Below are 18,039 nucleotides of genomic sequence, written 5' to 3' on the forward strand. Positions count from 1 at the left end.
CATATATACTGACAGTCAGTATGCCTTTGGCGTGGCCCATAGTTTTGGGCGCTTGTGGAAAGAACGTGGGTTCCTGACTTCGCATGGAACTAAGATTCAGAATGGTCAGTTGGTGAATGATCTCCTTGAATCACTGACCTTACCGTTACAAGTCGCGATTGTGAAATGCAGTGCACACAAGAAGATTGTTGATGATATTGGTTGTGGTAATGCGTTTGCTGACGAAATCGCGAAAGGAACAGCAAAAGATGTGACGAATCGAATGTATGTTACAGTTCCTGCAAGATGGGTTGGTGATGTTGGAATGTGTGAAGACACGATAGAGAGCGTGAAGTCCCTTCAAGCTGAAGCCACAGAGAAAGAATTGAGCATGTGGAGAGAAAGTAAGGGAAAATTGGATGAAAATGGTTGTTGGATTGATTTGTCAGAGCACCGGCGATGGTTGTTACCTGATGCATATGTGCTTCCAGTGGTCACGATGGCACATGGAATGGCGCATATCAGTGTGAAAGGGATTTGTAAGTTGTTGGCTCCAGTATGGCAGAATGCTGGAATTCCCAAGTGTGCAGAGAATGTGGTCAAAAATTGCATGGTATGTTTGAAATACAATCCTGGTAGGGGAACCCCAACTCCAGCTGGTCATTTTGCGCCTCCAACGTATCCGTTTGAGGTTTTGCAGCTAGATTTCATCCACATGGAAAGGTGCAACAATTTCAAATATGTACTTGTTGTTGTCTGCGCTTTTTCAAGGTGGATAGAAGAATATCCCCTAAAAGACAATACTGCCTTATCCACAGCTAAAACCCTTGTCAAAGAATTCTTCCCTAGGTTTGGAATGCCAAGAATGGTATGGAGTGATAATGGGAGTGAATTTGTGGGACGAGTGATGAAGAATGTATGTGAGGGACTAGGTATAAGGCAGAAATTCCACGCTGCAAATCACCCCCAATCAGCTGGACTAGTAGAATGCTATAATGGCACATTGAAGCTCAAATTAGCCAAGATCCAAGCGAGTTCTGGTCTTAAATGGCCTGACGCTCTGCCCTTAGCACTCCTATCAACAAGAATGACTGTGCATTCACGAGTGGGACTTAGCCCCTACGAAATCGTGTTTGGCCGCCCGGCCAATATATGGGGAGTGCCAAGACCGACAAAATTCAGTGAGATCGAACATCCAGTACTGCTAGATTATTTGTATGAATTGACGGCTAAATTGCGTGTTTTACACCAACAGGTGCATGATACCCTGCCTCAGGTCTCTGAAGCTCCGGGACACCCCATCAATCCTGGATCATGGGTGCTGGCCAAAAATTTTCAGCGGACGACAAATGATGAGCCCCGCTGGAACGGCCCCCATCTCGTCCTTCTCTCGACGAGATCAGCTGTTCTAGTGAAGGGGAAAAAGAACTGGATACACGGCATCCACTGCAAGAGGGTCCCTTTGCCTTTGCCTTACGACCAGTGGGTCCAGAAAGGGATCGCTGACTCAGAGACTGAGACTGTGCCTCGTTTTCTGCCGTTTAGTGATGCACAAGTAAAAGGAACGCTTTCTGAGAAGGAAAGCGATGACATCTTGCAAGAAACTGTGCCACCGTCAATTCCATTGGACACTACAGAGCCTGAACTCTTGTTTCAAGACCAAACAGTACCTACAAGAAGTCGGTACAATTTGAGGCCGAGAACTATGGACAAATACAAATTCTTTTTCTTTGATATTTTTGAGTAGCGCAACTCTCTCTTCCATCTGAGAAACTTTCTTATTTTTGCTTTTTCGAACCGCCATCCGGGTTCAGCTGTAGGGTAGCGGTGCCAAGACTTTGGGGTACAAGCCAGAGACGTTAGGTCAACGGTCTGGTTGGTCTAGGGCATTCCCTGGACTGACAGGTGTACTCCTTAGCAGAAGACACTCATCCGCCGCGGACAGCACGATTAGAGGATGGAGTTTTTCCAGATGAAGAGACCCGCTGAGGAAATACATTTTAAGAACAGAATATGTAAAGTAATGAATAGCAAACGTTTTGTAATATTATGTCTGTTTGTTCTATTTAGCATGATGATGTTTTCTATAGGTTATGTATTATTGTCTTTTCAAGTACCGTTTACACCCACTACGCAGCCCATACCTCCTCCTACTGTTTCCTCACACTCTTTCCACCCTCTGCCTGAACACGAACAAGCTAGACGTGCTGAGTTCGTAAACAACTCGTTTATTCAACTCCTGCACCAGCACCAACTAGTTATGAATACGACAAATTGCTGGGTGTGTGGTTTGATGCCACATACCATTAATAAGGGTATCCCATATCTAGTGCTGTCGTTTAGCTATAATGGGTCATCATGGGCATTCCAGACTATGTTCCTTTTTGCGCTTGAAACCTACTCCCCGCGACCACCGCGTTCCACTAGACCTAGCACGAACAATAAGGCCTTGATGAAAGGAGTTGCTGATATGAGCAGAGATATCGATGCATATTCATCTATTCCCAAGGATGAGTTGCGAGCTTATGTGGGTTGGAACGCGACGGGGTATAGCATTAGTCTGGGCGAGAAACAGCGTAAAAGTTCATCCCCGATTTGGGTCGTACCCCACATAGGTCGGTTCTGTTTACAAGGTAATGGTCAGAATCCAAGAGCTCAATTAGGGAAGAGTGACTGTGCTGAAACGTACACTTTCCCATCACAGTTTTCCCCTGCGTTTTTGGCTGCCAAGGGTACATACTTTGTTTGTAATGATCGAGCATATACATGGTTTCCCCCTGATTTCTCGGGCACGTGTTACGTTGCAAATTTGCTACCGCCGACATTTACTGCCGCCTCTGATTATCACAAGACCAGAGTTGTGAGAGGCGTTGTTAGTAAGGAGGATAGTACCGGTCAGGAAGCGGGAGACTTTTTCCTGGGTTTCCTGCCGTTTTGGGGACCAATGGTCAATAGTAGGAACCTGAGACAACTGACTCGTGTAGTTGAAACCACTGTTAATGTAACGGCTGGTGCCCTTGGTAACTTAACAGCTGAGCTCCAAGCGGATCGCCTCATGACGTTGCAGAACCGTATGGTTCTAGATGTCATACTTGCAGACCGTGGTGGGGTATGCAAGGTTATCCAATCAAGCTGTTGTATTTTCATACCAGATAGCGCTCCGACAGTCTATCAAGCCATCTCCAAACTGCATAAGATTTCCGAATCCATTCATTTGGATAAAGGAGACTGGTCGATGACGGGGTGGTTCTGGGGACTGATATCAGCTTGGGGATGGAAGATTCTAATAGTCACTGGGACGATCTTAGCCATTCTTTTCCTGTTCTGTCTATGTATACAGTGTGCTCCTGTAATGTGTAGCCTCTGTGTTACATCATGTGTAAGGAAACCTGCATCAAGGGACGAACTAAGCAATAGGATGATGCTGCAGCAGCATCTTCATGACTTTATGAATATAGACCTGGACTCAGATTAATATGAGTATAGTTATTGCCTATGTAAGGGCAAAAGGAGGGTCTGTGGTACTGTAAATTTCGGAACCATGTTGGTAGCATGGTCCTACCCTGCCGATTTTGGTATCAGCGAACCGCAAATGACTAATGCGGTATGTATGAGTGTTTTCGTCATGTTTCACCGATGAATTCACCGCGTACACGACACTACATGTCGAACCCTCGGGTTCCATTTTAGAAGGGTAACCATTTTGTGGTTGCCCTCACATAGGCTGCGCATTGAGGCCATGCCTAGGCCTAAAGGACATGCAATCTTTCCTTGACTTCTGTGTGACCTATGCAAACTGACTCTGCTGCCCGGGGTCAGTCCTGCCCGGTCGGTTCCTTTTACTGCGGCCTTATGGGATTAGCATCAGGGCCCAACACATCATAAAGTCGTGTATCCCACGCGACTCCTGACTAATCCCTTTCACACCTGACTCTGTTTCCTACTTTATGGCTTGTTTTACGAGTAGGAGGTGTCCGTTTTATTGGGGTCTGCTGCTATCTGATGAGGGTTCTGAGCCTCGCTGGGTAAATAATTATGTGCCGACCGAGCTGAAATGTGGGATTATCATCATGACTGTGCTCTTTCTTTGAAGCGAAAATATGTGAACGACCACTTGTAAAACAGGGGCGGTGTTGCCCAGAGCATAATATTCTGTATATAAGAAAAGACTGTTTTTTGGTTAGAGGCAGTCTCCTGAGAACATACATCGTGTTGTACTTCTCGGATACCTGTGATTGGTCTGCAGCCAATAAATACGATCTTTGACTTCACCTAGAAGACTCTGTGTTTCTGTGGTCCAAGACAGGAAGAACTCGAAGTCTTCGGTGTGTCCCCTGGCACTGCTGGGTTGGTTCTGAAAAACCCAGTACTTCATACAGTGGGACCTGAAGTTCCAGTGGGCACAGCATTAGGGTAATCTCTCTGGAGTGGTCCGGCTCACAGAGGAAACTGCAAAGGACCTGCAGTGGTGGCTAACAAACCGCGATTGAGTGAGCAGCAGACAACTATCCCTTCCCCAACCAGGTCTCACAGTAGTGACAGAAGCGTCACTCCTGGGACGGGAGGGATGGAGATCAGAGGACTCTGGTCTCTTGCAGAATCTGGACTCCACATCATCATGCTGGAGCTCCATGCGATCTGACTAGCATTGAAAGCCTTTCTACCCTCCATCAAGGGAGGATCTTGTTCTGGAGTTCACAAATAACACCTCTGCCATGTGGTACTGCAGCAAACAGGGCAGGGTGGTGTTGTGGATCCTATGTCAAGAGGTCTTGCATCTCTGGACATGCCTGGAACAGCAGGGCATATCTCTGATAGCTCAAAACCTGGCAGGTTCCTTGAATCAACTGTGCTGTGTGGAGCGATACTACACCCCAAATTCAGTCGCACAGCCGAAGTAGATTCACAATAATGCTCAGATTAAATCATGCTTGTTACTCTAGTTCCTCCACTTTTAATCCCAATTTTTCTTGCTCTTCCTTGTTTCAACCACATGTAGGGTATCATGCTTTTTCAAAGCGCTCAAGATGTGCCCATCCAGACCTCTCTCAAGAACACGATGAGAACGCATGATTCGTCCAAAACAGTGTCCTTTATTTCAACCCAATGCATTTCGTGCTTCGCAAGAACTTCTTATGGGGTCACTGCAAATATCAATTAGAAAACCACCATTACTGCATAGACCTTTGTTTAGAAAATATAACAATCCATTCTATTCATATTCTGATAATTGGACACTGGTTACACGTTAACACAAAAACGTTCTCTGTCTATGTTAATTTCTATTATTGATTTTTTTTACTCTACACCAAAAATAAACCCCCAGTGCCTACCTACTTTGATTACACATCTTCCCTACCCATGAATCTTTTCCCATCCCATCACCCATAGAGTAATACGAATGATTTAATTGGACCATTATTGTAAATCTACTTTAGCTGTGCAACTGGTTTTGGAGTGTAATATGGCTCCACACAGCACAGTTGATTATCAGTGTGCCATTGGGGCAAGGCACATGCCCAGTGAGCACGCATCCTTTGATGAAAAGATTAAATGGATTGATTGTGAGAAAGAATGGTGTGCATATCATCACCTTTTGATGAACATTTAAAGGTTCCTTGAATGCCAGGGCAGACAAACTCAGCTATCGATGCCTAGCGAATCACAAATGGCGTCTCCATCTGGCGGTGGTGCAAGGTCTCTTTCAGCAGTGGGGAGAGCCTTGGTTAGATATGTTCGCCTCAACCGAGAACTTGCAATGTCAGCAGTTTTGTGCATTGGAGGCAGCTCTCACTCGAAGGCACTTTAGTCAGAAGTGGCGCTTAGGCCTCCTGTATGCCTTTTCGCCCATACTGCTCCTGTCCAGAGTTCTCAAGAAGATCAGGAATGGCTGGGCCCAAGTCATCCTTGTGGCTCCGGACTGGGCACTGAGAGTCTGGTATCCCGAGCTTCTGAACATGAGCATCGATCCTCCGATCAGGCTGGCCCTTCTGGAGGATCTTCTAGCATAGCAGCAGGGGAGGGTCCTCCACCCAACCTGTCAACTCTTCACCTTCTTGCGTGGTTATTGAGTGGCGGCAGTTGCTAGCTTTCGACGTTCTTCCTGAAGTCTGTAATATTATTCTGGCAGCCTGGAATCGCTCCATCAAGATGGTATATGCCTGCTGATGGAAAAAGTTTGTATCATATTGTACAGAAAAGTCTGTCGATTCTCTTTCTGCCTCCCTTTCTGATATTTTGCTTTTTATTTTGACTTTTGCCCAGCAGGGCTCTACTCTGGTCACTCTAAAAGGATTTCTTTCTGCCCTGTCTGCCTTCTTCCTAACCAACCCTCCTTATTTAAATCTCCCATTGTAAATAGATTTCTAAAAGTCTTGTACATATCCACCTTCCCTTTCATTAATGCCTTAGTAAGAGCTTAATTTGGTTCTCACATTTCTGATGTGTGCTCCCTTTAAGCCTTTACACAATTGTCCCCTCAGGTGGCTCATCATTAAAACAGCCTTTCTTGTCGCACTGGCATCAGCCAGGAAGGTTAGTGAGCTGCAGGATTTATCATCCAAGCCTCCCTTCCAATCAGTTTTTCCTGGCAAACTGGAGCTTCGCACTAGGATCTCTTTCCTGCTAAAAGTGGTAACACCATTTCATGAGGGGCAATCTTTCACCTTGACCACTTTCTGTGCTCATTCACATTCCTCAAAAGAAGAGGAGTGACTCCACCGTCTAGACTCAAAAGGAGCGTTGTTGTTCTTCCTTGACTGCACACAAGAGTTTTGGGTGGACGACGAACTCTTTGTGGGGTATATTGGTGCGAAGAAAGTTCGGGCATTCAAAAGTAGACCATCTATTGATGGGCCGTTCTCTGCATTAAGATTTGCTACGCACTGGGAAAGAAGCAGCCTCCTGAATGCTTTAGAGCCTATTCCACCAGAGCTTAGGCTGTGACCACTGTGTTAGCCCTTGGAGTTCCAGTAAAGGACATCTGTCAGGGAGCAATGTGGGAGTCCCTGCACACATTTATCAAGCATTACTATCTGGACAATCAGGTCTGCAGGGACGGGCATTTTGCCCGTTCAGTCCTGCACAACTTCTTAGTCTAAATTTGTCCACAGACCCACCTCTGGGATGGTATTGTTTGGATATCAACAGCTAGATGTCTCTATCAGATGAACAAGCTACTTATCTTCGGTAACACCTTATCTGGTAGAGACAATATCTAGCCGCAGAATCCTTACCGACCCTCCCATCCTCCTCACTCTGCAGATAGATTGCTAGGGTCAGGGCTGATCCCTTTCAGGGCCCTAGTTTGGACACACCAGTGTCAGTGCTCTTAATGGCGCCACGCTTCTGGCGAGGAAAGTCATGAAACGTAACTGACGTGAGTTCTCCAAGGTGGCGCCTATATAGGTGACTTCACTTGCAGCACGGACAACGCTGATGATGCCACGCTGAGCCACCTACTGGCGTGAAGGGGTACTGCTCACAAAAAATCTTCAGGATCCAGTCTGATGCATAGGGAAATTCAAATGTAAGTAATCTGTGGCTAGATATTGTGTCTCCCAGATAAGGCGTTCCCGAAGGTAAGTAACTTGTTCTTCTTGTTCTTTCCTAGCGCTGGCACACTTCTGGCTGCCTAGCGCCAATGTAGGCACACTTGCGTCATGTTTATAAGGGGGCCTCCATTGTAGGCAGGATTGTTTTTGTACAGGACACCTTCCTGCACAAAAACAACCCTAAGAAACATTTTCCTTTTTCGACCTGTGCTGCAAAGTGCAGCACACGTAGAAAGAGAAAAAATCCTTATTATGCCTCACCTGGGGAGGAGTAGCATTTTGACGCACCCCCAGGTCTACCACTAATGGTAAATCTGGCAATGCACCAATATTCATGGGTGGATGCATGCAAACACCCTCCCTCCATCCATGGAAAGCCTCCCTGACGCACAATAACGCAAGGCATCGATTTGCACTGCCTGATGTACTCTACATTTATCAAGCCATGCAGGGCCATTCAAGGAGGCCTTGCATGGCTTGAAACATCTCACTCAGGTTTTGTGTTGCCGTTGCGTCATCTTGTCTGGCTCAAGGGGATGCAAAACTTTGAAAAATGTGCCTGTGTCTAACAAGGCCTGCATTTGAGTGTTCATTAGTGTCAACAGATAAATAATATTGTGGATTAATACCTTCCCCATAAGAAACCCATCAAGTGCCAAAACTAATGTTTTCTTCTCTCATGCATCTTGGATAGAAATGGGCTATATGCCCCCAACCACTGTACTCGAAGCAGTGTGGTCCAGTATGTAGAAAGGGAGGCCATTTCTGTTTTACCGGTCCTTGGACATTTTCAGGTCAAGCGGGAGCAGCAATGTTTGAGGTGGTGTAGGAACTGGATGATGCTTATAATTTCTTCCAGAATCTGTTTCCATATTATGGGTCTCGTTGGCTCTATGACACGTGTTAGCCATATCAATGACGGTGGCTAAATGTAACCAATCATGTTGTTTGACCCATTTCTGTTCTTCTACAGATCTACAAAATCAACTCGAATTGCCACGCACTCTTGCACAATGCGTGCTGCAGTTCGCGCTGATTTTCAGCACTTCTCGCACTACTTGCTCTAAATTGCAGTGCAAGCTGTATAGTTTCCACCCATTAGCAGAATTCTGCAGAATCTCACAGAATTTTTCTGTAACTCCGCAGAGTGAATCTCTGTGAGTTACGCCGACCCCTACACATAATACCACTCCACCTGCCACTTATGCTGCAACCCCTTGTACATGCCTCATGCCCCCTTCCATGTACCCCACCCATCACACACTACACACTAAAATGCACAAGCAACTACTCTTCTCCACCTGTGCCCTTTCCTGTCTTCTCCTCAGCACCCACTCACTCACCAAAGATGCCACTGAAATCTGGGACCTGCTGCACGACCAGTCACTGGATCTGCTCCTCTTGACCAAAATCTGGCTGACTTTCAGATTGGCTCCCAACATTGCCACAGCTACCATCCACTCTCTGGATGTAATATCAGAAGACAGGGCAGAACTAAGAGAGGAGGACTCACCATCATCTTCAAAGAGCACATCCAATGCTCCACCAGCTTGGCAAACACAAACAGCAGCATGGAACATCCGACTTTCAAACTCCACATCACCATCAACAACACCCTGAACAGCATCCTCATCTATCAATCCCCTGACCAAAAGACAACTTCAGAAGCACAAATGCATATTTTGTCACTAACCTAATATTCGACTCCAGTACCTTCATTCTCCTTGGTGACCTGAACTTCCACCTGGAGGACCTCAGCGACCCCAACACAACTAACCTCCTGGAGGATCGGGGGCACTAGAGAGCCAGGCCACACGATGTCTGCCACCCTGTGAGGCTCCGCAGGCTGGAATGAATATCTGCCATTTATCTGCCTCCACAGGTGGCATTGGTGGCAGTCGGCTGGTGGAGGGGATCCCACTGAAGCTGGTGCACAGGTGGAGCCCACTAAGTGATCTCACGGGCGGAGGATCCAGTGCAGCTGACTGCGGCGGACATTTTGTCCTGGTGCCCTGAGCCTGGTGGCAATCGCCGCGAGAACTGTGGTGCTAACTAGGAGTAGCCATGCCGCCGGAGGGAGAAGTTTCGGAGGCTGGTGCCGGGGGGTCCTGTGAGAAGGGAAGCTCCCTCCGTGGCTACTGACCATATAAGAGCCGCTGGGGTGACTGGAGGCAGTCTGAGAGACCTTGCCAGAGGAAATCAACGAACAAAGCAGACCCTGAAGCTGGCGCTGATGAGCCAGCTGCTTGATGGAGCATGGCCCGGTGATGGGCGGGAGGACAGGGGAGGCCTTGCCTGGCCCAGATGCGGTGGTGAGGCCTGAGGCCTGGACGGAGGAAGCGAGCGGCTCCTGCGGCACACGAGGCGGCCTGCGCCATTCTTCTGGGAGTTCAGAGAACGGAAGGTAAGCCAGCCCTGCCAGAAGGCAGAGGGTGCTACCCTGCACCACCAGGGAGAGATGTGGTTAAACCCTGCACAGAGACTGGAACTATATAGCGGGAGCCCTGGATTGCTCCAAAGCATTGAATCTGGTGAGCCCTGCCCACTATGCACATGGCATCGCACATCATAGTGTATTGACTAGAGGAGTGGAGGCTGCATGCTAATGAGGAGATGAGCGATCCAGACTGAAGAGGCATTGGAGTACTTCTGCTGGTTCTAGAAGGGGGCTCAACTTGAAGGAGCGACTACCCAGCGCCGGGGTGAAGCGTCGTTTAGGAGAAACCAAGGGCCCAATATACAGCCATACTTCTACCCCTTGAATATCCAGTGTGATGGATCCAGCTAGGCGAGCTCTCCCCCTTGCTTATGAGTTAGCCCTGCTAGACGGAGGGAGCGATTGCTACGGGGGGATTCCTCACTGATCCCTTCAACATGGGGAAAATGGACTCCCGACAATCTAAGTTGGTCTTTGAACAGCATAAGCTGACCCGAACACCAGTGACCCCACTGGAAGAGGGACAGTAGGTACTCGAGAAGCACGAGGCATCCTTTCAGGAGCCCGATATAAGGGAGATGTTCAGAGATCTTAAGCAGTCCCTTACGGCAATCAATAGAAAAATTGACTCCCTGGCATATAGATTTGATCACTTAAAAGAAAAAGTATCCAGCTACGATGAAATGCTGGGACAATTAGAACATCACACATCGACGATGGAGGACAAAGGGAACACTACTAAAGAGAAACTGCTCCTTATGGAAAAAGTGCTTGAATTAATCTGCAACAAAAATGAGGACTTAAAAGCTAGATCAAGACAGAACAACATCATAATTATGGGAATCCCATAGTCCGCTGCAATTAATCCAATCGAAGTTTATGCTGAGGGTATGCTGCGGGCCCTGTTTAGTGAGTCACTGTCAATAGTGTGCATAGTGGAGCGGGCGGATAGATCGCTGGGCCCAAGGGCCTCCGCCCGGCGCTACCGCTAGGTCTATTATTGCAAGCCTCCAAAATTACAGAGACAGAGATACTGTGCTCAGGCTGGCATGGGTTCAACAAACACTGTCATACCAAGGGAATAATGTATCATTCTACCCTGACTTTATCATAAAAGTGCAGGCTGAGGGCGCGATTTCTTGCCAGTGAAAAGATCTCTTCAAAAGACTGACACCAAATATTCCTTGCTCCACCCTGCAAAGCTGCGTATCTTTTATGCTGGCAAAACATCCTATTTCACTGACCCAAGGGCTGCTGCCAAGTTTGTCAAGGGTCGTGGGCCGGCCAAGTCAGACTCCCGATCAGAACAGGAACCTGATTAAACCAGCCACATCAGTGAAAATTACTGATTTAAATAGACACTTATGTGGAGCATAGTAGGGCTCTACACTGCCTGACTGGAAGTGTTGAAGTAGGGGACCAAATGGGTCTTCCTTATACTTGACTTTGATTAGTTAGAAGTGGGTCTCTCGGTTCCATTGTTGGTTGGTTCCTGCCGGCTTTATACTTGTTCCAGCCACCCAGCCTATACTGAGCTGGGAGGTGCCAGGTGACTAGTGAATTCTCCCAGGTTTGATTCCCCTAATATATTACACTGTTAGCCCTAAAAGGCTTTATTTGTGGTGGGTCGTTTTTATCCAGCCAGTTTGGGGAGCCGTAGTGGGTGCAGGGTGGACGTTGTTGGGATTGTTTGCATTGGCATGAATACTCTTCTCTTTCCTGTTACCTACTCAGTTTCTTACTTCCTCTCTGGATGCCTCTTATATTGTTGTAACCGGGGGGCTTTTGAGTGTGAGATGTGACTCGAGGCTTCATGCTCGGTCTTCTGAGATTCCGCTGTAAAACAGTTGAAGGTGATTACCTTGACATTCGCAGCTTGAATGATAGATGCTAGGCGAGATTGGTGTCCGCTCACCTGAGATGGCACGGCGCTGATGTCTGCTTCCTACAAGAACTCCATTTGACTGAACATACTAGTACTGCGCTTGCGGGCGGGGTGAATTGGAGAGCAACATGTGGCTTGCTACTCGAATTATGCACGAGGGGTTGCTATCCTCATTAAGAAAGGCTTGCCTTAGTAGACGTGCACGACCCTATATGAAAAACAATGCAGGTATGTGATGGTAACTAGCACACTGGGAGGGTACCCGCTCAGGCTTGTTTCCATCTATGGTCCTAACGTGGATGACCCTGATTTTTTTGCAGAGATCTGGAGATTGATAGACACTTTGGGCCTGGCGCGATTTTATGTCGAGGTGATTACAATGTGATCTTTGACCCTCTGAAAGACAGATCGGGTAACTCCCAACACCTCATCCTAGAGCTGCGGCCCAGCTCCACTCCATTTTAGCAGATAATATATTGGTAGACATTTGGAGGAGCAGAAATGAAGAAAAGGAGGAGGGTACATGCGTATGCACTGCTATATCCTCTTGTTCGAGGATCGATTACTGGCTTGCCTCCCGAGACGCGGATGCTTGAGTTTCCACTGCCACCCATCTGCCAAGAACCCTCTCGGACCATTCCCCAGTACTTTTAAAGCTTTCCATACCAGAGTACCCAGACTAGAGGTTCATATGGCGGTTACCACCCGGGGCTCTATGGGATCAGTTATTCCGGAAGGTCATCCGGGTTGCAATAGTGGAGAATTTTTAGCACAATGCAGACACAGTTGACTCCTTTTCTTTCTTGTGGGAAGTATTTAAGACGGTAATAAGAGGAGAATGCATAGCAAGATAGGCAGGAGTGCTGCGGACGCTCAGAACAGAATTGAACCACATCGAATAGGAGATACATGACCTTTATAGTGGCTTTTTTGCCACTGGCAGTGCAGAAGTGCTGGACCGCATACGTGGCAAGACACGTGAATTTGAAAAAGCTACAATGAGGGAGACTCATTATCTTGGCAGGGAAGAATGCGTGAGGTGGTATGGGGAGGGTGAGCGAGCGTTCAAAACCCTGGCTGGGTTACTTAGATAACCCAGGGTGAGTGATTACGTTGCAGAACTCAGCACAGCTAAAAATCAGCCAGTTGTAGGCCAGGCTGCAGTGCAGGAGGAAATGCGCTCTTTCTATTCCTCTCTTTATAATAGGACGCAACTGCACAACCCCCCAGATCTTAACTCCTTTTTTAACTCGCTCCAGCTACTCTGGCTTGGGAATGGGCACCAGCGCTTCCTAGATGAGCCTTTAACGCAGGAAATGGTTATTCAGTCAATAAGAGCTCTCCCAGGAGATAAAGCCCCCGGCCAGGACGGCTTGTCAGCCACCTTTTATAAAGATTTTGCAGCTTTGCTGGCCCCCCTATCTTATCAATATGTATAGTGAGTCACCGAGAAAGGGCGTATTACCCTGTCACTTAGGGAAGCTCTTATTATTACCATTCTGAAGCCAGACAAGGACCTGAAGCGTTGTGAATCATATAGGCCACTGTCCATGATCAACGTGGACAACAAAATCCTGGCCAAACTAATTGCATTGCGCCTCCTTTCCTTACTTACCCTCATAATGCGGCCAGATCAATACGGTTTTGTTCCGGGCAGAGCCACAATACACAATCTACCACCGCCAAGGGATAGCCCCTTCGTTGTAGGTGGACGCAATTTTTCTTGATGCCAACAAGGCATTTGATTTTCTAAAATGGCCATATCTCTTTGCGTTGCTGGCTCGCCTGGGTATCCGTCTTGAATTTATCCAACTGCTCAATCTCCTCTACCCAAGGCCCATTGTGCAGCTCCATATTGATGCTGTGATCTCCACCCTCATATCAGGTCTCAGAGGGACAAGGCAGGGATGCCCGCTCTCTCCCATACTGTTCGCCATGGCTATGGAGCCCCTGGCGGCACACCTCAGACAGCATCTTGCTCACCAAGGCTTGGCCTTCACTCCCGGGTGGTGCTGGTTTGCCTGTATGTGGATGATGTTACTCTATAAGTTAAACATTCGGCTGCAAACTTAGATCCGCTGATCAGACAATTCATTAGGTTTGGCAGATTATCTGGCATCTCCATTAACTGGGCCAAGTCTATGATTTTCCTGCTTACTGAGGCCACTATGCAGTTCCACTTGGAATTTCCCCTTCGTTGGGTGGAGGAACCAATCAAGTATCTGGGCATATGGTTGAGTTGGGACGCTAAAGCTCTTTAAAGATCGAACTACGGCCGTCTGATGGAGTGGCTGGAGAGCCGACTGATTCGATGGGTACGATTCCCGCTTTCCTAGGTAGGGTGCCTGGCCATTGCTAAAATGGTTATATTGCCCAAATTCCTTTATCTATTCATTAATCTCCACCTCCCTCTCACTAGCAGCTTCAGGCGAAGACTTCAGTCTAATCTGATATAATTGGCATGGGCTGGGGCACAGCCCAGAATTGCTTGAGAGATTCTGACGCTCCCCTTTGAAAAAGGTGGATTGTGCAAGCCAGACACAGACCTTTATTAGTTGTGCACAGTTGCAATTTTGAGTTTTACTTACTATATCCTACACCGTTCATGGCTCACTCCGCCCCGAACATGATCATGTTACGCCTCATTTGCTACATTTGGACCCATATAGGCCCCAAACTAGGTCACGGGCCATAGTGGATACGATTAGCTGCACTGTCTGGGCATGGCACAAGCTGCAACGGAGAGCGCAACTGAATATATTGTTTGCTCCCTCTATACCACTAATCAGACACCCTGCCATTTTCCCAAGACACAGGTGCCTGTGATGGACTGTGGAAACTCCATCTCACCGCAATGGGTGATGCATTCCAGGAGGGCTCGTTTATTACGCCGCAGCAGGCTCTGGGAAACACTGAGCTCAACATACTGGAAAAGATTCACTTACTATCAACTTCGAGCTGCCCTGCGCACTAGCTTTGACTCATTCCCTGTGGCGCTGCCCACATTACAGGCATTGGAGAGCTGTCTGAGGAACTCTTCCCCGTGTAAATGGATAATATGGTTATACTCCGAAACTCAAGTGCGTATTCCTAATGCACAACATGAGTGGGAGGTCCAACTGGGCATATCTATACCAGAGAAATAGTGGACCTTCTTCTGCTCCCAGGCAAGAGAACCTAATTATAGGTTGCGCCAGATACATTTTACATTTCTGCATAGGCTGAATCGAACACCGAAATGGTTGCTTTAAGAGGGCTTATTAGATGATGTGCGCTGTGCCCGATGCTTGGACCCTTGCACAAATTTTCTGCACCTAACCTGGGACTCTCCCGAATAAGTCGATATTGGGAGTATGTTTTTGATGTGATTGAGTAAATGACGGACTTACAGTTAGAACATTCCTCCTTGACTGCTTTATTTGGGTACGTTAAGGAAGTCCCCTCGGATGGCCGAAAGTTATTTTAGTTGATTCTACTAACTGGCAAGCGATATCCTGGGGCTGCCGCATGGTCCACCGACTAGAGGATTGGCTGAAAGACGCAGCATGTTATCTGAGCCAGCTAGGGGCATACTGGGATTTAATGCCTGCTCAGGTGCAACCCAGAGATATTTGGGGCCCCTTCAGACCTATCTGAGATTGCGGGTTTGGGACGGGACCTGGACCCCTCCTCTTGGGGGGAAGGACGGGCGGTATCCCACCCCTCATGAATGATGACGCGCTGTTGAGTTGAGAGATGCTTGAAACTGATGAACCTCCTTTGAATTCAAATTAGATTGTGGAGGCACTCTGTCCCCCTTCTCTCTTTCCCCTCATCTAAACTGTTACTTTCTTACTCCTCCTGATCTCTTAGTTTTGATTTGTGGATTTTAATGACCTGCTTAATGTAAACATAGTGTGTTGATTTAGTGTTTTGACAACAGGAGATGCTATGCAGCAAATTTACTGGCCCTATCCTATGTGAACTATGCTAATTTATTTTGATCTTTTGCTGTTGTCTTTGTGTATTGAACTCTATTTTCAATAAACTGAAGTTTAAGGAAAATAAGAAACTCCTGAAGGACCTGATGAATTGTGGACTCACCTAATGAGTGGAAGATCTCACCCAAGCTGCTGGACACCTACTGGCCCCATCTTCAACAGCTTTAATATCATCACAGTGGACAAGCCCATGCTCATCACCTGCCAGGACCACGCCCTCATCCACCTTAACATACCATCCCACATCACCGCAGGCATACCAATGCCAAATCTTCACAACAAGAGTGGAACCAGGTCTCAGAAGAATCCTGGTCTGCGGCGCTCTTATACCACCAACCACAACACCTCAGTGACCACCTCAGATCCATTTCGAACTTCAAGAACTAGATCCCCTCCTGGGCAGACACCCTAGCCCCACTCAAAACCACCAAGGCCACCAGAAGCAGACCACAAGCAAGCTGGTACACAGAAGAGTTCCGACTCAACCAATGCCACTGCAAACGACTAGAACACAGAGACAAAGAAAGGATGACACCAATGGAACACCAACAGATCAGCTGTCAGACACTACCACCAACAAGTAAGAGCTGCCAAATGTTCCGATCTCGCCAAATGAATAGAAAACAACATCAGCAGTGCCAAAGAAATCTTTGCCATTGTGAAAGACTTGGAGCCAGATGTGCGATCATTTTTAGCAGTCGCAAACGGACAATCGGGGCATTTGAGAATGCTAAAAAGGGTTTTAGCATGTACAAACTCTATTTTGCGAGTCGCAAGTTGCTATTAGGAAGGGGTGTGCCAAGGAAGTCCCTTCCTAATAGCGAGTTGCAGGGGGATGTACGATTGTTTTACAACCGTAAATGCAGTCACAAAACAATTGCAGTTACCACCATTTTCAGCTTGGCGGTAAGCCAGTCGCAAAGAGAAAGGGGCCCCCAGGGGACCCTTTCTACTTTATGTTTGGCAGCGAAAATATTTGTTAAGAGCAGACAGTAGTTCCACGGACAACTGCCTGACCTTAAAAAATGAAAAGATAACTTTTCATTTTTTTCTTTTAAACGAAAGGAAAGGGCTGCATTAAAAAAAAAAAGTTGCTTTATTTAAAAGCAAACACAGACATGATGGTCTGCTGTCCCCAGTAGGCCACCATCCCTGTGATTGTAGCCCATTAAAAATGGGTCGCAAATTGCGACCTGCCTCTTGAATATTGATGAGACAGGCAAAAACAAAATCGCAATTTACGACTCACAAAACGTAATGGTCGTACATCTGGCCCTTGGCTTCTCTGGCAGCAATCTCCACCAGCATCACTCCCTCTCAGGACCTCTGCACCCAAGTCCCTCTTTTTCAAAAGTAAGATCACCAGCATCAGCAACAACTTTGAGCTCCATCCAGACCCCTTCACCCTCATAGCCAACCTGCCAATCACGACCAACACCCAGACGACCACTGGGAGCACCATCACCACTCAAGAAACCACAGCAACCATGTGGTCAATACACTCTGGGGAACTCTCAGACCCATGCCCTATCATGTCTTCACTAAAGGACTGGCATAACTCCTGAATGACTTTATCAACACAGCCACCTTACTGGATTCCTGGAAACACAATTCTCCCTTTCCTAAAGAAACCCTCAACGGGCTCAAAACGCTAACCAGCCAACCTCCAGGTTCCCCTTTCTGACGAAAGCAATGGAGAAAATCATGAACAAATATCTAGCCACCCAAATCAGTGAAAACCACCTCCTTGACACTACTCAATCCGGATTGACACCCAACTACAGCATTGAGACCACTCTCATCACCATCACGGAAGACATTTGACTGATTGTGGAGAGAAGAGACACCGTGGCCCACATCCTACTGGATGTATCTGCTTTCTTCAACACCATCTCCCAACCCATCCTCATTCAATGCGTTTACAAAGCCAACATTCAAGGACCTGTACTCCACTGTATCTGCTTCTCCTTTACAGGTCACAACAGTTAGTGAGCCTGACTCCTTTACCCTTAGTGGCCATCATCTTCATCTGCGGAGTACTACTAGAATCCTTACTCGGCCCCACGCTTACAAAGCCACGTTTGCCAGCATATTCAGTGCCCGCTGAGTCAATGTCATATCTACACCTAGCTCATATTGTCCCTCTCTGACAATACACCAAACACCCAGACCAACTTCGCACATGCATGTCTGAAGTTGCCAGAT

This window comes from Triturus cristatus, chromosome 5_1, assembly GCF_964204655.1.
Source record: "Triturus cristatus chromosome 5_1, aTriCri1.1, whole genome shotgun sequence".
NCBI lineage: Eukaryota > Metazoa > Chordata > Amphibia > Caudata > Salamandridae > Triturus > Triturus cristatus.